This window comes from Rhinoraja longicauda, chromosome 7 (assembly GCF_053455715.1).
Source record: "Rhinoraja longicauda isolate Sanriku21f chromosome 7, sRhiLon1.1, whole genome shotgun sequence".
Taxonomy (NCBI): domain Eukaryota; kingdom Metazoa; phylum Chordata; class Chondrichthyes; order Rajiformes; family Arhynchobatidae; genus Rhinoraja; species Rhinoraja longicauda.
The window spans coordinates 2,992,593-3,012,437 of NC_135959.1; the positions used below are offsets into that span (position 1 = coordinate 2,992,593).

The 19,845-nt window shown below is 50.3% G+C and overlaps 1 protein-coding gene across 2 annotated transcripts in view; it reads left to right on the forward strand.

The window, feature by feature from the left end:
* Nucleotides 1-19,845, forward strand: part of p2ry6 (pyrimidinergic receptor P2Y6) — a 65,189-nt gene that overhangs the window by 29,188 nt on the left and 16,156 nt on the right. The window contains exon 2 of one of the 2 annotated variants that reach the window (XM_078401976.1): nucleotides 747-963. The gene's annotated coding sequence lies outside the window, so the exon portion shown is untranslated. Of the gene's footprint in view, nucleotides 1-746; nucleotides 964-4,306; nucleotides 4,398-19,845 lie in introns of those variants that run through there. The other variant, XM_078401977.1, reaches the window with a different exon arrangement.

Consider the following 19,845-nt stretch of genomic DNA (forward strand, 5'->3'; position numbering starts at 1 on the left):
GCAGAGAATTCCACAGATTCACAACTCTCTGACTGAAAAAGTTTTTCCTCATCTCCGTTCTAAATGGCCTACCCCTTATTCTTAAACTGTGGCCCTTTGTTCTGGACTCCCCCAGTCTTTCAACATATGACAGTCCCGCCATTCCGGGAATTAAGCTAGTAAACCTACGCTGCACGCCTGGTTCTGGACTCCCCCAACATTGGGAACAGGTGCCCTACTCCTGCACCTGTTGTCTATTGTCACCCCTGCACAGCTGAATAGCATTTACTCCAACGTGCATTAGCCCTGCAATTTTAATAGGCCGGCCCTTCCATATCGGTAAGTTGTGGTTCAGTAGTTTCAGGTTCAGTCGTGAGAGAAGGAACTGCAGATGCTGGTTTAAACAGGGGACAGACACGAAATGCTGGAGTAACTCAGCGGGACAGGCAGCATCTCAGGAGAGAAGGAATGGGTGGCGTCTCGGATTGAGACCCTTCTTCAGACCCGAAGCGTCGCCCGTTCCTTCTCTCCATAGACGCTGCCTGTCCTGCTGAGTTACTCCAGCTTTTTGTCTCAACCTTCGCGTTCTTAGCCAGCACCTGCGGTTCCTTCCTACACGTTTGGTGTGAATGGGGCATCGCTGGTCGGCACGGACCCGGTGGGCCGAGTGGCCTGCTTCCATGCCCCATCTCCGAACTATACTAAACATTGATTATACACGACTGGGAAAAACACTGTGTAGAAAAATAAAAAGGTTATTTTTGCAGAAACACAACCGAAAAACGAGTCCTAATATAAGAAGATAACTGCAGATGCTGGTACAAATGGAAGGTATTCATTCACAAAATGCTGGAGTAACTCAGCGGGTCAGGCAGCATCTCGGGAGAGAAGGAATGGGTGACGTTTCGGGTCGAGACCCTTCTTCAGACCGAAAAACGAGTCCATTCGTCGTGCAAGGGTGGTCCTTCATGTCCTGATGCTGAGGTAAGATTAGGGTTGTGAAAGTAGATTTATCTGCACTTTCCCTGTGACTGTAATAATATATTCTCCATTCTGTTTCATTTCCCCATTTGCACTCCCTGCTTACACATATATGTTGTGACCGGCTGGGGATTTTGCAAAGGTTTTCACCAGGCCAATTACACACACCAGGCCAAGTCTCTGAATGCATTCAAGAGAGAGCTAGATAGAGCTCTTAAGGATAGCGGAGTCAGGGGGTACGGGGAGAAGGCAGGAACGGGGTACTGATTGAGAATGATCAGCCATGATCACATTGAATGGCGTTGCTGGCTCGAAGGGCCGAATGGCCTCCTCCTGCACCTATTGTCTATTGTCTATTGCATCTCGGTAGCTGTTTTGTTTAGTTCAGTTTGGAGACACAGGGCAGAAACAGGCCCTTCGGCCCACCGAGTCCGCGCCGAGGCAGCGACTCTACCACTGCGCCACCGCGCCGCCCCTGAACCTGGTGGTGTGGGACGTCAGGCCTCTGTACCTCCCGCCCTACGGCAGCGGTTAGACCAGGGCAGGGCTGGGATGGTGGAGACCCTTGATGATCCTTGATGATCCTTGATGATCCTTCTTGAGGCAGTGCCCAGTGTAGATGCTCTCGATGGTGTTGAGGGCAGTGCCCGTGATGGACCGGGCTGAGTCCACCACTCTCTTTAGTTTCTTAGCTTAGTTTAGAGACACAGCGCGAACACAGGCCCTTCGGCCCACCGGGTCCGCGCCGACCAGCGAACCCAGCACACTAACACTATCCTACACCCACTAGGGACAATGTACATTTATACCAAGCCAATCAACCTACGATACAATAGACAATAGACAATAGACAATAGGCAATAGGTGCAGGAGGAGGCCATTCGGCCCTTCGAGCCAGCACCGCCATTCAATGTGATCATGGCTGATCATCCACAATTCCTGCCTTCTCCCCATACCCCCTGACTCCGCTATCATTAAGAGCTCTATCTAGCTCTCTCCTGAAAGCACTTTTCATGCATATACAGAAACAGCGGAAACAGGCCCTTCGGCCCACCGAGTCCGCGCCGACCAGCGATCCCCGCACACCCACACTGCCCGGCGCACAGCGGAGGTGATTTACAATCGACACCATGCCACCAATTAACCTCAAACCCGCACGTCTTTGGAGTGCGGGAGGAAACCGAAGATCTCGGAGAAAACCCGGTCACGGGGAGAGCGTACAAACTCCACGCAGACAGCGCCCGTTGTCGGGATCGAACCCGTGCCTCCGGCGCTGTGGGCACTGCAAGGCGGCAACTCTACCGCCGCGCCACCGTGAACGCCCATAACCTCTCCGTGTTGTTTCCCTTGGGGACCTCTGCTCCACCCTCGTGATGATATACAAACCACCTCATCACTCACTGAATGAACACGATGTGATTGGGACCTTTCCAGCAATGCTCCTGTTTCTTTTCAAATACTCCTCTCTGTCTGTAATATGATATTCAAAGCTCTCCCATTAATTTTACTTTGCTCTTGCTTGTTTAGTTTGGTTTAGTTTAGAGATACAGCGCGGAATTAAGTCCCACGTCCGCGCCGACCAGCGATCCCCGCACACTAACACTGTCCCACACACACACACACACTGGGGCCAATTTACATTTTACATTCAACAGATGCGCCGTAGAAAGCATGTTATCGGATCGCGTCGCGGCTCGGTCTGGGAACGGTTCCATCCAAGGCCCGCAAGAAATCGCAGAGAGTTGTGGGCCCAGCCCAGACCATCGTACAAACCAACCTCCCTCCCACCGACTCCATCTACACCTCACGCTGCCTCGGCAAGGCCAGCAGCATCATCAAGGACCAGTCTCACCCCGGTCACTCCCTCTTCTCCCCTCTCCCACCGGAGCAAGAGGTACAGAAGTGTGAAAACGCACACCTCCAGATTCAGGGGCTGACAACCAGAGAGCAGTGCTGAACTAACATCACCGATCCTGAGCCTCAAACGGCAACTAAACGATCAACTATAAACTGCCTTGGTTGCACCAGTTCCCAATGTTGGGGGAGTCCAGAACCAGGGGCCACACAGTCTAAGAATAAAGGGGAAGCCATTTAAAACTGAGGTGAGAAGGAACTTTTTCACCCAGAGAGTTGTGCATTTGTGGAATTCTCTGCCACAGAGGGCAGTGGAGGCCAATTCACTGGATGAATTTAAGAGAGAGTTAGATAGAGCTCTAGGGGCTAGTGGAATCAAGGGATATGGGGAGAAGGCAGGCACGGGTTACTGATTGTGGATGATCAGCCACGATCACAATGAATGGCGGTGCTGGCTCGAAGGGCCGAATGGCCTCCTCCTGCACCTGTTTTCTATGTTTCTATGAAGGGCCTGTTCCTGTGCTGTACTGTTCTGTGTTCCATGTTTGTTTTTAGAAAAAAATAGACCACTAAGTTTGTCAGGGGTTACGGGGGGAATGCAGGAGGATGGGGTTGGGAGGGAGAGATAGATCAGCCATGATTGAATGGCGGAGTCGACTTGATGGGCCGAATGGCCTGATTCTGATCCTATGACATATTTGGCTGGGTTGTATTCATGTAAAGTATTATCTGAATTGTTTGGATAGCACGCAAAACGAAAGCTTTTCACTGTATTTCAGCAAACGTGAAAAGAATAAACTTTAACACAATTTAAGAGAGAGTTAGATCGAGCTCTAGGGGCTAGCGGGATCAAGGGATATGGGGAGAAGGCAGGCACGGGTTCCTGACATTGTGGCCTTCCATCACAGTGAGGAGAGGACTGGAGGAGACTCACTGTGATGGATGTTTCTTTTTTTGTGTGTTTTTGGGGTTGTGTAATTTGCCTATTTTAATGCTTTATTGTGTAATCTGCCTATTTTAGTGCTTTTATTGTTGGACTGTGGGTGACTGAATTTCGTCCAAAAAACTTTTTTGGATAACAAATAAAGCTATCTTGAATCTTGAATCTCTTGAATCTGATTGTGGACGATCAACCATGATCACAATGAATGGCGGTGCGTACAGGCTCGAAGGGCTGAATGGCCTCCTCCTGCACCTGTTTTCTATGTTTCTCTGCGCCGTATTGTCGTGTAAACTAAACTGCAACTGAGATGAATGTGAAAGAGAAGGGGCAGACGTCTGGAATTGGTGGAGGAAGGATGTTTCCTTTTCGACGAGGCTGGTAATGAAAACTGCGATGACTGGTGTCGAGAGCCCAGAGTGCTGCTTCCACGTGGTTAATGGAAAGTGGAAGCCAGACAGTGAGTTAGTTAACAAAGAAGAACAGAAAGTCGGCCAAAGAAAGGGTTTGATCGTCAACCCCTCCCCTCCCCACCCACCCACCCCGGACGAATCTCGCGGGAGGAGAGTGAAAGAAGAGCGTTTCTCTTCTGAAAATCAGAACTGCCTGCAAAACCGGACTGCTCCTCGTGGAGAGCAAGTAGGTACGTTACTCCTGAACTGATCAATGTAAGAGAGACGTTCGAGTTGTGCCTGTGTTTTGGGGAACAAGAGAATGCTCCGAGCAGGTTCAGGGACAGTTTCTTTCACAGGGGCGGCACGGTGGCGCAGCGGTAGAGTTGCCGCCTCACAGCGCCGGAGACCCGGGTTCCATCCTCTCTCTCCTTCCCACTCTCTCCTTCACTCTCCCCCTCTCTCTCTCCTTCTCTCTCTCTCCCCCTCTCTCTCCTTCCCTCTCTCTCTCCTTCTCTCTCTCCTTCACTCTCCCCTACTCTCTCCTTCACTCTCCCCTTCTCTCTCCTTCCCCCTCTCTCTCCTACCCTCTCTCTCCTTCCCCCTCTCTCACCTTCCCCCTCTCTCTCCCCTTCCCTCTCCTTCTCCTTCCCCCTCCCTCTCCTTCCCCCTCTCACCTCTTACCCCTCTTGCTCTTTCCCTCTCTCTCCATCCCCCTCTCTCTCCCCTTCCCTCTCTCTTGCTCCTCCCTCTATCTCTCTCCCTTTCGCCTCTCCTCTCTCCCCCCTTCCCTCTCCTTCTCTCCTTCCCTCTCTCTCTCCTTCCCTCTCTTTTGCTCTCTCCACTCTCTCTCCTCCCCCTCTCACTCTCCCCTTCGCCCTCTCTCCTTCACTCTCTTATCTCCTTCCCCTCTCTCATTCCCTCTGTGTGTGTGCGTGCGTGTGTGTGTGTGTTTGTGTATGCGTGCGTGCGTGTGTGTGTGTGTGTTTGTGTATGCGTGCGTGCGTGTGTGTGTGTGAGTGTGCGTGTGTGTGTGTGTGTGTGCGTGTGTATGCGTGTGCGTGTGCGTGTGCGTGTGCGTGCGTGCGTGTGTGTGCGTGTGTGTGTGTGTATGCGTGCGTGCGTGCGTGCGTGCGTGCGTGCGTGTGTGTGTGTGGAGTTTGTACGTTCTCCCCGTGACCTGCGTGGGTTTTCTCCAGGTGCTCCGGTTTCCTCCCACACTCTAAAGACGAACAGGTTTGTAGGTTAAAATTGGCTTCGGTAAAATCATAAATTGTCCCTAAAAGTTGTGTGTGGGACAGTGTTAGTGTGTGGGGATCGCTGGTCGGTGTGGAATCAGTGGACTCTATCTAAAGTCTAAACTGAACCATGCTATCACCAACTAGAGAGCGGTCCTGACCTCCCATCTCCCTCGATGGAGACCCTCGGACTATCTTTAATCGGACTTCACTGGACTGTATCTTGCACCAAACGTTATGCTGTATCCGTACACTGTGGGCGGCTTGATTGTAATCATGTATTGTCATTTCAGTGGCACGTAACAAAACCGATTTTCACTGTGTCTCGGTTGCCGCCTTACAGTGAGACTCAGGTTCGATCCTGACTGCGGGCGCCGTCTGTACGGAGTTTGTACGTTCTCCCCGTGACCTGCGTGGGTTTTCTCCGAGAACTTCGGTTTCCTCCCACACTCCAAAGACATACAGGTTTGTAGGTTAATTGACTGGGTAAATGTAAAAATTGTCCCTAGTGTGTGTAGGATAGTGTTAATGTGCGGGGATCGCTGGGCGGCACAGACTCGGTAGACCGAAGGGCCTGTTTCCATGCTGTATCTCTAAAATCTAAAATCTAAAAATCTATAGGGACTGACATATGATGAAAAAATGAATCGACTGGGCTTGTATTCACTGGAATTTAGAAGGATGAGAGGGGATCTTATAGAAACATATAAAATTCTTGAGGGATTGGACAGGCTAGATGCAGGAAAAATGTTCCCGATGTTGGGGGAGTCCACAACCAGGGGTCACACAGTTTAAGAATAAGGGATAGAGGCCATTTAGGACTGAGATGAGGAAAAACGTTTTCACCCAGAGAGTTGTGAATCTGTGGAATTCTCTGCCACAGAAGGGGATGGTAACGTTTCACAGAGTGCTGGAGTAACTCAGCGGGTCAGGCAGCATCTGCGGAGAACATGGATAGGTGGCGTTTCGCAGAGTGCTGGAGTAACTCAGCGGGTCAGGCAGCATCTGTGGAGAACATGGATAGGTGACGTTTCACAGAGCGCTGGTGCAACTCAGCGGGTCAGGCAGCATCTCTGGAGAACATGGACAGGTGACGTTTCACAGAGCGCTGGTGCAACTCAGCGGGTCAGGCAGCATCTGTGGAGAACATGGATAGGTGACGTTTCACAGAGTGCTGGAGTAACTCAGCGGGTCAGGCAGCATCTCTGGAGAGAAGGAATGGGCGATGTTTCGGGTCGAGACCCTTTCTCAGACCCAAACTTTCTCGACCCGAAATGTCATAGTTATCAGGCAACTGAAGCACCCTAGCAACAACCAGAGAACGGTCCTGAGCTACTATCTAGCTCATTGGTGAACCTTGGACTGTCTCTGATCGCACTTTACTGGACTGTATGTTGCACTAAACATGATTTGCGTTGTTCCCTTCGCCCTGTGTCGGTACACAGTGGATGGCTCGATAGGAATCTTTTTTACATTCCGTGTCGGGGGGTGGTGAATCTGTTGGATATTTTTATATTGGGCTAGGGATATTTTGAAGGCGGAGATTGACTGATCCTTGATTAGTGCGGGGCTGTCAGGGGTTACGGGGAGAAGGCAGGAGAATCGGGTTAGGAAGGAGAGATAGCTCAGCCATGATTGAATGGCGGAGTGGACTTGATATAACCATATAACCATATAACAACTACAGCACGGAAACAGGCCCGTTCGGCCCTACCAGTCCACGCCGACCACTCTCCCTGACCTAGTCTCATCTACCTGCTCTCAGACCATAACCCTCTAATCCCCTCTTATCCATATACCTATCCAATTTACTCTTAAATAATAATAATAATAATAATAATAATGCATTACATTTATATAGCGCTTTTCAAACACTCAAAGACGCTTTACAGGGATTTCTAGAACATAGAGAATTGAATAAATAGATAAATAAGTAAACGTACAGAGAAAGGAGACAGAGGGTGAGGTGACGGTCAGTGGTTGAAGGCAGTGCTGAACAGGTGAGACTTCAGTGATGTTTTGAATGTGGTGAGTGTGGAGGAGTCTCTGACGGTTTGGGGTAGTGAGTTCCAGAGGGTGGGAGCAGCGATGGAGAAAGCCCTGTCCCCCCAGGATCTGTGTTTGGTCCGGATGGGGGGGGATAGGAGATTGGCAGCAGCAGAGCGGAGGGTGCAGGTGGGAGTGTGCCTGTGGAGGAGGTCGGTCAGGTAGGATGGGGCCAGGTTATGGAGGGCTTTGTAGGTCATGAGGAGGATTTTGTACTGGATTCTCTGGGGGATGGGGAGCCAGTGGAGTTTGTAAAGGATGGGGGTGATATGGTCACGGATCGGGGTGTGGGTGAGTAGACGGGCAGCGGAGTTTTGAATGTATTGAAGTTTACTGATGATTTTTGAGGGTGCGCCATAGAGGAGGCTGTTGCAGTAGTCCAGACGGGAGGTGATGAAGGCGTGGATGAGGGTTTCTGCAGCTGTGGAGGAGAGGGATGGACGGGATAATAAAATCGAGCCTGCCTCCACCACTTCCACCGGAAGCCCATTCCATACAGCCACCACCCTCTGAGTAAAGAAGTTCCCCCTCATGTTACCCCTAAACTTTTGTCCCTCAATTCTGAAGCTATGTCCCCTTGTTGGAATCTTCCCCACTCTCAAAGGGAAAAGCCTACCTACGTCAACTCTGTCCGTCCCTCTTAAAATTTAAAAAACCTCTATAACGTCCCCCCTCAACCTTCTACGCTCCAAAGAATAAAGACCCAACCTGTTCAACCTCTCTCTGTAGCTTAAGTGCTGAAACCCAGGCAACATTCTAGTAAATCTCCTCTGTACCCTCTCCATTTTGTCGACATCCTTCCTGTAATTTGGCGACCAGAACTGCACACCATACTCCAGATTCGGCCTCACCAATGCCCTGTACAATTTTAACATTACATCCCAACTTCTATATTCGATGCTCTGATTTATAAAGGCAAGCATACCAAACGCCTTCTTCACCACCCTATCCACATGAGATTCCACCTTCAGGGAACAATGCACAGTTATTCCCAGATCCCTCTGTTCCACTGCATTCCTCAATTCCCTACCATTTACCCTGTACGTCCTATTTTGATGGGCCGAATGGCCTAATTCTGCTCCTATCACTTATGACCTTATGCAATTTCTTTAGTCAGAGGGTGGTGAATCTGTGGAATTCTTTGCCACAGAAGGCTGTGGAGGCCACAAGTCAGTGGATATTTTGTAGGCAGAGGTAGATAGATCCTTGATTGGTGCGGGTGTCAGGGGTTACGGGGAGAAGGGGTTAGGAGGGAGAGATAGATCAGCCGTGATTGAATGGCGGAGAGGACTTGATGGGCCGAATGGCCTAATTCTGCTCCTAGAACTTATGGGCCTGATATTGATCACTTGCAGACAGAAATGAGTTTATCTTGGCATCCTGTTTGGCACGGACATTGTGGGCCGAAGGGCCTGTTCCTGTGCTGTACTGTTCCATGATGTACGTTTGTAGACTAACAGCACCATCACAGAGATAGTCCAGACCTTTGGCATTGAGCCTGGATGCATAAGTGTTGGACAACGATTATCAGAACCTCTTCTATTTTCTCCCTTGTTTGTTTTAACACCATGGAAAACATCACAGATTATTTCATATATCTTTATGAATTATGTCGACCCATCTTGGCCGGCCAAGTTGGCGCGGCGGTAGAGTTGCTGCCTTACAGCGAATGCAGCGCCGGAGACCCGGGTTCCATCCTGACTACGGGCGCTGCCTGTACGGAGTTTGTACGTTCTCCCCGTGACCTGCGTGGGCTTTCTCCCAGAACTTCGGTTTCCTCCCGCACTCCAAAAGCGTGCGGGTTTGTAGGTTAATTGGTTTGGTAAATGTAAAAATTGTCCCTAGTGGGCGTAGGATAGTGTTAAGGAGTGTTAAGGAGCTGGTACAAATCGAAGGTATCACAAAATGCTGGCGTAACTCAGCGGGTCAGGCAGCATGTTGGAGGGAAGGAATGGGTGACGTTTCGGGTCGAGACCCTTCTTCAGACTGATGTGGAAAGTGTTAATGTGGGGGGATCGCTGGTTGGCGTGGAAAGGGCCTGTTTCTGTGCTGTATCACTAAACTAAACTAAACTAAACTAAATTGGCATTCTGAGCTCGTCCCATTTGCCTCAATTTGGCCCTTATCCATGTAACCCCTTTCCTATCGATTACTCTTATGTCTTTCGAAAGATGTAACCATGCACGTACTAATGAGTAACCGTACTAATGAGTTTATTAATACTCTCTGTCAGTGCTGGAAAAGGTAGACCACACACAAAGTCCGCCCTGTTTAATCCGTGGTCTAAGTTTGCTGCCGTCCAGCATAATCACAGCAAACTCATTGCTGCGATAATGAGTTTTCGTTATCGCAGAAAGATAATGGGCCTACAGCGTCCGGGCCTACAGCATCCGGGCCTAGAGCGCCCCCCCCCCCCCCCCCCGGGCCTAATACGGGACAAGGGCGGTCTCGTACGGGACAAGGGCGGTCTCGTACGGGACAAGTAGCGCAGCGGTAGAGTTGCTGCTTTACAGCGAATGCAGCGCCGGAGACTCAGGTTCGATCCTGACTACGGGTGCTGCACTGTAAGGAGTTTGTACGTTCTCCCCGTGACCTGCGTGGGTTTTCTCCGAGATCTTCGGTTTCCTCCCACACTCCAAAGACGTACAGGTATGTAGGTTAATTGGCTGGGTAAATGTAAAAATTGTCCCTAGTGGGTGTAGGATAGTGTTAATGTACGGGGATCGCTGAGCGGCACGGACTTGGTGGGCCGAAAAGGCCTGTTTCCGGCTGTATGTATATGTGTATGGTATGGTAAGTTCCATTTAAAACTGAGGTGAGAAGAAACTTTCTCACCCAGAGAGTTGTGAATTTGTGTAATTCTCTGCCACAGAGGGCAGTGGAGGCCGATTCACTGGATGGATTTAAGAGAGAGTTAGATAGAGCTCTAGGGGCTAGCGGAATCAAGGGAAATGGGGAGAAGGCAGGCACGGGTTACTGATTGTGGACGATCAGCCATGATCACAATGAATGGCGGTGCTGCTCGAAGGGCCGAAAGGCCTCCTCCTGCACCTATTTTCTATGTTTCTAAGCCAATTTAGCCCAAAATACGGGATGTCCCGGCTAATACGGGACAGTTGGCAACAATGGCTTGGAATGGCCCAGGAAGGCTGAAGGGCCTGTTCAGCTCTGCAGACTCTTTGAGTCTTTGACTCTGTGCCCACAGAGTTCCTTGCTGTTAGCGTACAGCACTGATTGCCTCTAATGGATTTCAGAGAAAGTAATTAATTATGGAGGAGGTGGCTGTGGGTGAGGGCGTGCAGCGTAGGTTCACGAGGTTAATTCCCAAGATGGCGGGACTGTCGTATGTTGAAAGAAGGGAGCGACTAGGCTTGTATACACTGGAATTTAGAAGGATGAGAGGAGATCTTATAGAAACATTTAAAATTCTTAAGGGATTGGACAGGCTAGATGCAGGAAAAATGTTCCCCATGTTGGGGGAGTCCAGAACCAGGGGCCACAGTTTAAGAATAAAGGGGTTGGCTATTTAGGACTGAGATGAGGAAAAACCCTTTCACCCAGAGAGTTGTGAATTTGTGGAATTCTCTGCTTCAGAAGGCAGTGGAGGCCAATTCACTGGATGTTTTCAAGAGGGAGTTAGATTTAGGCCTTAGGGCTAACGGAATCAAGGGATACGGGGAGAAAGCAGGAACGGGGTACTGATTGTGGATGATCAGCCATGATCACATTGAATGGTGGTGCTGGCTTGAAGGGCTGAATGGCCTCCTCCTGCACTTACGTTCTATGTTTCTATGGAATGGAGGAATCTGAGAGAGGGTTTACAGTGCAATGCCACCACTGCCCCCTGAACATATCTTCGGAAATTAGAGCGTTGAAAGTCCCCCTAAACACTCCCCCCCCTTGTCCCAAGACACGGAACAAGATCATGAAGGGATTGGGTGTGGGAACGAGCTGGAGATCCTGGTTTAAACCGAAGATGGGCACAAAATTCCCGGAATGGCGGGACTGTCGTATGTTGAAAGACTGGAGCGACTAGGCTTGTATACAAGACTGAGGGGGGATCTTATAGAAACATATAAAATTCTTAAGGGGTTGGAGAGGCTAGATGCGGGAAGATTGTTCCCGATGTTGGGGCAGTCCAGAACCAGGGGTCACAGATTAAGGATCTGTGATCTGTACCAAAAAAAAATAATCTGTGGAATTCTCTGCCTCAGAGGGCAGTGGAGGCCAATTCTCTGAATACATTCAAGAGAGAGCTAGATAGAGCTCTTAAGGATAGCGGAGTCAGGGGGTATGGGGAGAAAGCAGGAACGGGGTACTGATTGAGAATGATCAGCCATTGAATGGCGGTGCTGGCTCGAAGGGCCGAATGGCCTCCTCCTGCACCTATTGTCTATTGTTTATTGATAAGGGGGAAGTGTTTTAGGACCGAGATGAGAAAACATTTCTTCACACAGAGAGTGGTGAGTCTGTGGAATTCTCTGCCACAGAAGGTAGTTGAGGCCAATTCATTGGCTATATTTAAGAGGGAGTTAGATGTGGCCCTTGTGGCTAAAGGGATCAGGGGGTATGGAGAGAAGGCAGGTACAGGATACTGAGTTGGATGATCAGCCATGATCATATTGAATGGCGATGCAGGCTCGAAGGGCCGAATGGCCTACTCCTGCACCTATTTTCTATGTTTCTATGTTAACAGGTGACGTTTCGGGTCGAGACCCTTCTTCAGAAGGGGTAGGTTGTGTGTTTCCAATTAACACCAGAAACCTCCTCAATTCTCACACACATACGGTGGCGCGGCGGTAGAGTTGCTGCCTTACAGCGAATGCAGCGCCAGAGACCCGGGTTTGATCCTGACTACGGGCGCCGTCTGTATGGAGTTTGTACGTTCTCCCCGTGACCCGCGTGGGTTCTCTCCGGGTGCTCCGGTTTCCTCCCACACTCCAAAGACGTGCAGGTTTGTAGGTTAATTGACTTTGGTATAAATGATAAATTGCCCCTCGTGTGTGTGTGTGGTGTGTAGAACAGTGTAAATGTGCGGGGATCGCTGGTCGGCGCGGACTCAGTGGGCCGAAGGTCTTGTTTTCCACGCTGTATCTCTAAACTAAACTGAATTAAAACTCAACTAAGCAACAACAAACTATCGTGCTCTTACTAAAGATAAAGGAATGGGCATCTGTCTGTGATTAGACTTTGAAGGCACATGGTTTTTGCAGCTGTGTTATGTAGTTCTTGGAAGGGGCTATCTGATTAAGAGGTGGAGATACCGTGTGGGTTCCATTGAATTTAAGGTCATAATTGATAGGAGCAGAATTAGGCCATTCAAGTCTGGTCTGCCATTCAATCAAGGCTGATCTATCTCTCCCTCCTAACCCCATTCTCCTGCCTTCACCCCATAACCTCTGACACCCGTACTAATCAAGAATCTATCTATCTCTGCCTTACATACTAGGGTTCCAACCATCATATATTAGCCAGGACATCCCCTATTTTGGGCTAATTTGGTTTAGACAATAGACAATAGACAATAGGTGCAGGAGTAGGCCATTCGGCCCTTCGAGCCGGCACCGCCATTCAATGTGATCATGGCTGATCATTCTCAATCAGTACCCCGTTCCTGCCTTCTCCCCATACCCCCTGACTCCGCTATCCTTAAGAGCTCTATCTAGCTCTCTCTTGAATGCATTCAGAGAATCGGCTTCCAATGCCTTCTGAGGCAGAGAATTCCACAGATTTACAACTCTCTGACTGAAAATAACTGCAGATGCTGGTACAAATCGAAGGTATTTATTCACAAAATGCTGGAGTAACTCAGCGGGTCAGGCAGCATCTCAGGAGCGAAGGAATGGGTGACATTTCGGATCGAGACCCTTCTTCAGACTGATGTCTATTGTCTATTGACCTCGGCTCTCCCACTAGTGGAAACATCCTCTCCACATCCACTCTATCCGACAAGCAAATGCTGGAAGGAGGGAACTGGGCGGTCACTGTGGCGCAGCGGTAGAGTTGCTGCCTTACAGCGAATGCAGCGCCGGAGACTCGGGTTCGATCCTGACTACGGGCGCCGTCTGTACGGAGTTTGTACGTTCTCCCCGTGACCTGCGTGGGTTTTCTCCGAGATCTTCGGTTTCCTCCCATGCTCCAAAGACGTGCAGGTTTGTAGGTTAATTGGCTGGGCAAATGTATAAAATAATTGTCCCTAGTGGGTGTAGGATAGTGTTAGTGTGCGGGGATCGCTGGGCGGCGTGGACCTGGTGGGCCGAAGGGCCTGTTTCTGCGCTGTACCTCTAAATCTAAATCGAAAAATCAGATGCTGGCTCGTCCGCAATAGGATACAAGGACCACTTTCTCTTCCTGACCTCCGGAACGCTGTCTTCAAACGGGCCACACCACCCACCTCCCCCCTCTCGGAAAAGAAACTGGGATAATCATTCCTAAGTCCAGCCCAAAAATAACAGTCAATAAAACCCGCACTGGGATTCCCACACACACGCACACACACGCACACACACACAGAGCTACTGAGTCTGGCGTTTTAAACAGCAACACCAGACGACAGCCAAGTCGACTTCAGACGGAACTCAGAGCTGAAACTTGACTCCAGCTGGTGATCTATCTACAGAGTTTGTCTTCTATCATTTTGTAAATCTCGCTGGGAACGGAGGGAGGTTCGGGCAAGGTGATAGATATCCAGCATCGACACCAACATCCACCCAGGTAATTCCGTTCTTACGTTCTGTACTCGTTCTGATAGCCTCACAGCGCCAGAGACCCGGGTTCGATCCTAGCCACGGGTGTTGTCTGCATGGGGTTTGTACGTTTCCCCCTGTCTGCCTGCTGTATCTTTCATTTGATCAAAGCTTTATTCTGCACTCTTCTGTTTTTTTAATCTTCGCCTTACCTGTGGCACTTGTCAATTGTAAATTGTCCCTAGTGGGTGTAGGATAGAAACATAGAAACATAGAAAATAGGTGCAGGAGTAGGCCATTCGGCCCTACGAGCCTGCACCGCCATTCAATATGATCATGGCTGATGATCCAACTCAGTATCCCGTACCTGCCTTCTCTCCATACCCCCTGATCCCTTTAGCCACAAGGGCCACATCTAACTCCCTCTTAAATATAGCCAATGAACTGGCCTCAACTACCCTCTGTGGCAGAGAATTCCACAGATTCACCACTCTGTGTGAAAAAAAACTTTCTCATCTCGGTCCTAAAAGACTTCCCCCTTATCCTTAAACTGTGACCCCTTGTTCTGGACTTCCCCAACATCGGGAACAATCTTCCTGCATCTAGCCTGTCCAACCCCCTTAAGAATTTTGTACGTTTCTATAAGATTCCCCCCTCAATCTTCTAAATTCCAGCGAGTACAAGCCGAGTCTATCCAGTCTTTCTTCATATGAAAGTCCTGCCATCCCAGGAATCAATCTGGTGAACCTTCTCTGTACTCCCTCTATGGCAAGAATGTCTTTCCTCAGATTAGGAGACCAAGGATGGTGTTAGTGTGCAGGGATCGCTGGTCGGCGCGGACCCGGTGGGCCGAAGGGCCTGTTTCCGCGCTGTATCTCTAAACTAAACTAAACTACCGTGCCAAAGCAACTGGTAGTGTAAGAAAATAACTGCAGATGCTGGTACAAATCGAAGGTATTTATTTCACAAAATGCTGGAGTAACTCAGCAGGTCAGGCGGCATCTCAGGAGAGAAGGAATGGGTGATGTTTCTGGTTGAGACCCTTCTTAGTCTCGACCCGAAACGTCACCCATTCCTTCTCTCCTGAGATGCCGCCTGACCTGCTGAGTTACTCCAGCATTTTGTGAAATAAGTGCCAAAGCAACTAGTAGATCAAGGATTGGGTCTTACATTTTATTCCACCAGACCCCATGACCATGAGATACATTTAGAGTCATAGAGTGATACAGTGTGTAAACAGGCCCTTCAAGCCCAACCTGCCCACACCGGCCAACAATGTCCCAGCTACCCTGGTCCCACCTGCCTGCGTTTGACCCATATCCCTCCAAACCTGTCCTATCCATGTACCTGTCCAACTGTTTCTTAAACGATGGGATAGTCCCAGCCTCAACTACCACCTCTGGCAGCTCGTTCCATACACTGTGTGAAAAGATTACCCCTCGGATTCCTATGAAATCTTTCCCCTTCACCTTGAACCTATGTCCTCTGGTCCTCGATTCCCCAACTCTGGGCAAGAGACTCTGTGCATCTACCCGAACTAATCCTCTCATGTTTAGCTTTTAGCATTTGTTTAGCTTTTGACTGTTTAGTCAGTACTTAAAGTAGATTAAGCAGATTAGGGGGGGGGAACTGGGCAAGAGATTGAAATGTAAGTGAACATTTGGTGGAACTGTGTTCTCAAGTCTTAATGTTAGTTGTGCAGCGTAGGTTTACTAGGTTAATTCCTGGAATGGCGGGACTGTCATATGTTGGAAGATTGGAGCGACTAGGCTTGTATACACTGGAATTTAGAAGGATGAGAGGGGATCTTATCGAAACATATAAGATTATTAAGGGGTAGGACACGTCAGAGGCAGGAAACGTGTTCCCAATGTTGGGGGGGAGTCCAGAACAAGGGGCCACAGTTTAAGAATAAGGGGTAGAGGCCATTTAGAACTGAGATGAGGAAAAACTTTTTCAGTCAGAGAGTTGTGAATTTGTGGAATTCTCTGCCTCAGAAGGCGGTGGAGGCCAATTCTCTGAATGCATTCAAGAGAGAGCTAGATAGAGCTCTTAAGGATAGCGGAGTCAGGGGGTATGGGGAGAGGGCAGGAACGGGGTACTGATTGAGAATGATCAGCCATGATCACATTGAATGGCGGTGCTGGCTCGAAGGGCCGAATGGCCTCCTCCTGCACCTATTGTCTATTGTATCGGGAGCTAGTTAATTTCTACTGGACCAAGTGGACCCGTTGGGCCCAAACCTCTCCTGCATTGGTGCAGCACCCTCTCCTCCCCCCCTCCCCGCCTCCCCCCTACCTCCCTCCCCCCTACCTCCCTCCCTCCCCCCTCCCTCCCTCCTCATCGATGTCTGGCTTCGGTTTACACCAGCACCTGCAGTTTAGCTTAGTTTAGTGTAGAGATACAGCGCGGAAACAGGCTCTTTCGACCCACTGAGTCCGCTCCGCCCAGCGATCCCCGCACACTAACACTATCCTACACACACTAGGGACAATTTTTACATTTACACCAAGGCATCTAACCTACAAACCTGCACGTCCGGTCCTACAGTGTCCAGGCCTACAGCGTCCCGCCGGCCTACAGTGTCCAGGCCTACAGTGTCCGTGCCTTCATTGTCCCGGCCTACAGCGTCCCGCCGGCCTACAGTGTCCGGTCCTACAGTGTCCAGGCCTACAGTGTCCGTGCCTTCATTGTCCCGGCCTACAGTGTCCCGCCGGCCTACAGTGTCTGGTCCTACAGTGTCCAGGCCTACAGTGTCCCGGCCTACAGCATCCGGACCTACAGCGTCCGGTCCTACAGTGTCCAGGCCTACAGTGTCGAGGCCTACAGTGTCCCGGCCTACAGCATCCGGACCTACAGCGTCCGGTCCTACAGTGTCCAGGCCTACAGTGTCCAGGCCTACAGTGTCCAGGCCTACAGCGTCCGGTCCTACAGCGTCCGGTCCTACAGCGTCCGGTCCTACAGCGTCCGTTCCTACATTGTCCCGGCCTACAGCGTCCCGCCGGCCTACAGTGTCCGGGCCTACAGTGTCCACGCCTACAGCGTCCGGGCAAACAGTGTCCGGGCCTACAGTGTCCGGGCCTACAGTGTCCGGGCCTACAGCGGCCCCTGGGCCTACAGCGGCCCCTGGGCCTATTACGGGACAAGGGCGGTCCCGTGCGGGACAAACCAAATTTAGCCCAAAATTATGGGATGTCATGGCTAATACGGGACAGTTGGCTACCCTAGATGTGACATGTAATAGTTCCTAGACTCACCAATCCACAAAGTTCCGCTCTCTCACCTACGGACGCAGTGTGCTGATTTATGACAGAATTTCCGAACTAAATGTTTCCACAGACACTGCCAGAAACCTGTTCGAAAAGTTGATTTACATTTTAGCCGGGGGTCAATAGCAGGGAGAAGCAATGTATTAGAATGTTCAAAGGTTAGAGCCACTAACGCAACACCAAAACAGGCCCTTCGGCCCAACCTGTCCGTGCTGTGCCTAGGTGAACCTAGGATGAGCGTTTGACAACACTGGGCCTGTACTCGCTGGAGTCTAGAAGAATGAGTGGTGGGGGGGACCTCATTGAAACGTACAGAATAATGAAAGGCTTGGTCAGAGTGGATGTGGAGAGGATGTTTCCACTAGTGGGAGAGTCTAGGAATAGAGGGCACAGCCTCAGAATTAAAGGACGTTCTTTTAGAAAGGAGGTGAGGAGAAATTTCTTTAGTCAGAGGGTGGTGAATCTGTGGAATTCGTTGCCACAGACGGCTGTGGAGGCCACAAGCCAGTGGATATTTCTAAGGCAGAGATGGATAGATTCTTGATCAGTGCGGGTGTCAGGGGTTATGGGGAGAAGGCAGGAGAATGGGGTTAGGAGGGAGAGATAGATCAGCCATGATTGAATGGCGGAGTAGACTCGATGGGCCGAATGGTTTAATTCAACACCTATCACTTATGACCTTATGATCTATTGATATAGTGCCCTGTGGAGACATAGTCAAAGAGTCGTAGAGCATAGAAACGAGCCCTTCGGCCCAACTTGTCCATACTGAATCTAATGCCCTATAGTCAAAGTCATAGAATATGGAAACAGGCCCAACTTTGGGCCAACTTGCCCACACCGACCAACACACGGCCCATCTACACTAGTCCCACCTGCCTTTGTTTGGCCCATATCTTGGCCCATATTCTTGCTATTGAGGGCGTGCAGCGTAGGTTTACTAGGTTAATTCCCGGAATGGCGGGACTATCAGATGTTGAAAGACTGGAGCGACTAGGCTTGTATACACTGGAATTTAGAAGGATGAGAGGAGATCTTATCGAAACGTATAAGATTATTAAGGGGTTGGACACGTTAGAGGCAGGAAACATGTTCCCAATGTTGGGGGAGTCCAGAACAAGGGGCCACAGTTTAAGAATAAGGGGTAGGCCATTTAGAACCGAGATGAGAAAAAACTTTTTCAGTCAGAGAGTTGTGAATCTGTGGAATTCTCTGCCTCAGAAGGCAGTGGAAGCCAATTCTCTGAATGCATTCAAAAGAGAGCTAGATGGAGCTCTTAAGGATAGCGGAGTCAGGGGGTATGGGGAGAAGGCAGGAACGGGGTACTGATTGAGAATGATCAGCCATGATCACATTGAATGGCGGTGCTGGCTCGAAGGGCCGAATGGCCTCCTCCTGCACCTATTGTCTATTGTCTATTATCCCTCCTATCCATGTACCTGTCCGAATTATTTTTAGATGTTGGGATAGTCCTTGCCTCGACCACCTCCTCCGGCAGTTCGTTCCACACAACCACCCACCACTTAACATGTAAAAACAAAAGTTGCCCCTCGGGTTCCTGTTAAAAGTTCTTCCGCTGAAAACCAGCCGCTCGTTCCAGGAGTGGAGATGTGGACAGGATGCAACATGCCCTAGAGTGATACAGTGTGGAAACAGGCCCTTCAGCCCATCCTTGCCCATGCCCACCAACGTGCCCCATCTACACTAGTCCCACCTGCCCGCGCTTGGTCCTTATCCCTCCAAACCTGTCCTATCCATGTACCTGTCCAGTTCAGACCAGGGTCACGGCTCAGTTCCCCTCCGGTCCACCTATTTATTCCTTCCTTTGGCTTCTTCACATATCGTGATTCTTCTCCCCTTATCTCGGAGATGGGGCGGTCACGGTGGCGCAGCGGTAGAGTTGCCGCCTTACAGCGAATGCAGCGCCGGAGACCCGGGTTCCATCCCGACTACGGGCGCTGTCTGTACGGAGTTTGTACGTTCTCCCCGTGACCTGCGTGGGTTTTCTCCGAGATCTTCGGTTTCCTCCCACACTCCAAAGACGTGCGGGTTTGTAGGGACCTACACTGTAAGAATACTGTAGATGGGGTGAACACTGTCTTTTTTCCTCTGTAGGTATGGTTGCCAACTGTCCCACATTAGCCTGGACATCCCTTATTTTGGGCTAAATTGGTTTGTCCCATATGGGACCGCCCTTGTCCCGTATTAGGCCCGGGAGGTGCTGTAGGCCTGGACAGTGTAGGCCTGGACAGTGTAGGCCCGGACAGTGTAGGCCCGGACAGTGTAGGCCTGGGAGGCGCTGTAGCCCCGGACGCTCTAGGCCCGGACAGCGTAGGCCCGGACAGTGAAGGCCCGGACAGTATAGGCCCGGACAGTGAAGGCCCGGACAGTGTAGGCCCGGACAGTGTAGGCCAGGACAGTGTAGGCCAGGACAGTGTAGGCCCAGACAGTGTAGGCCCG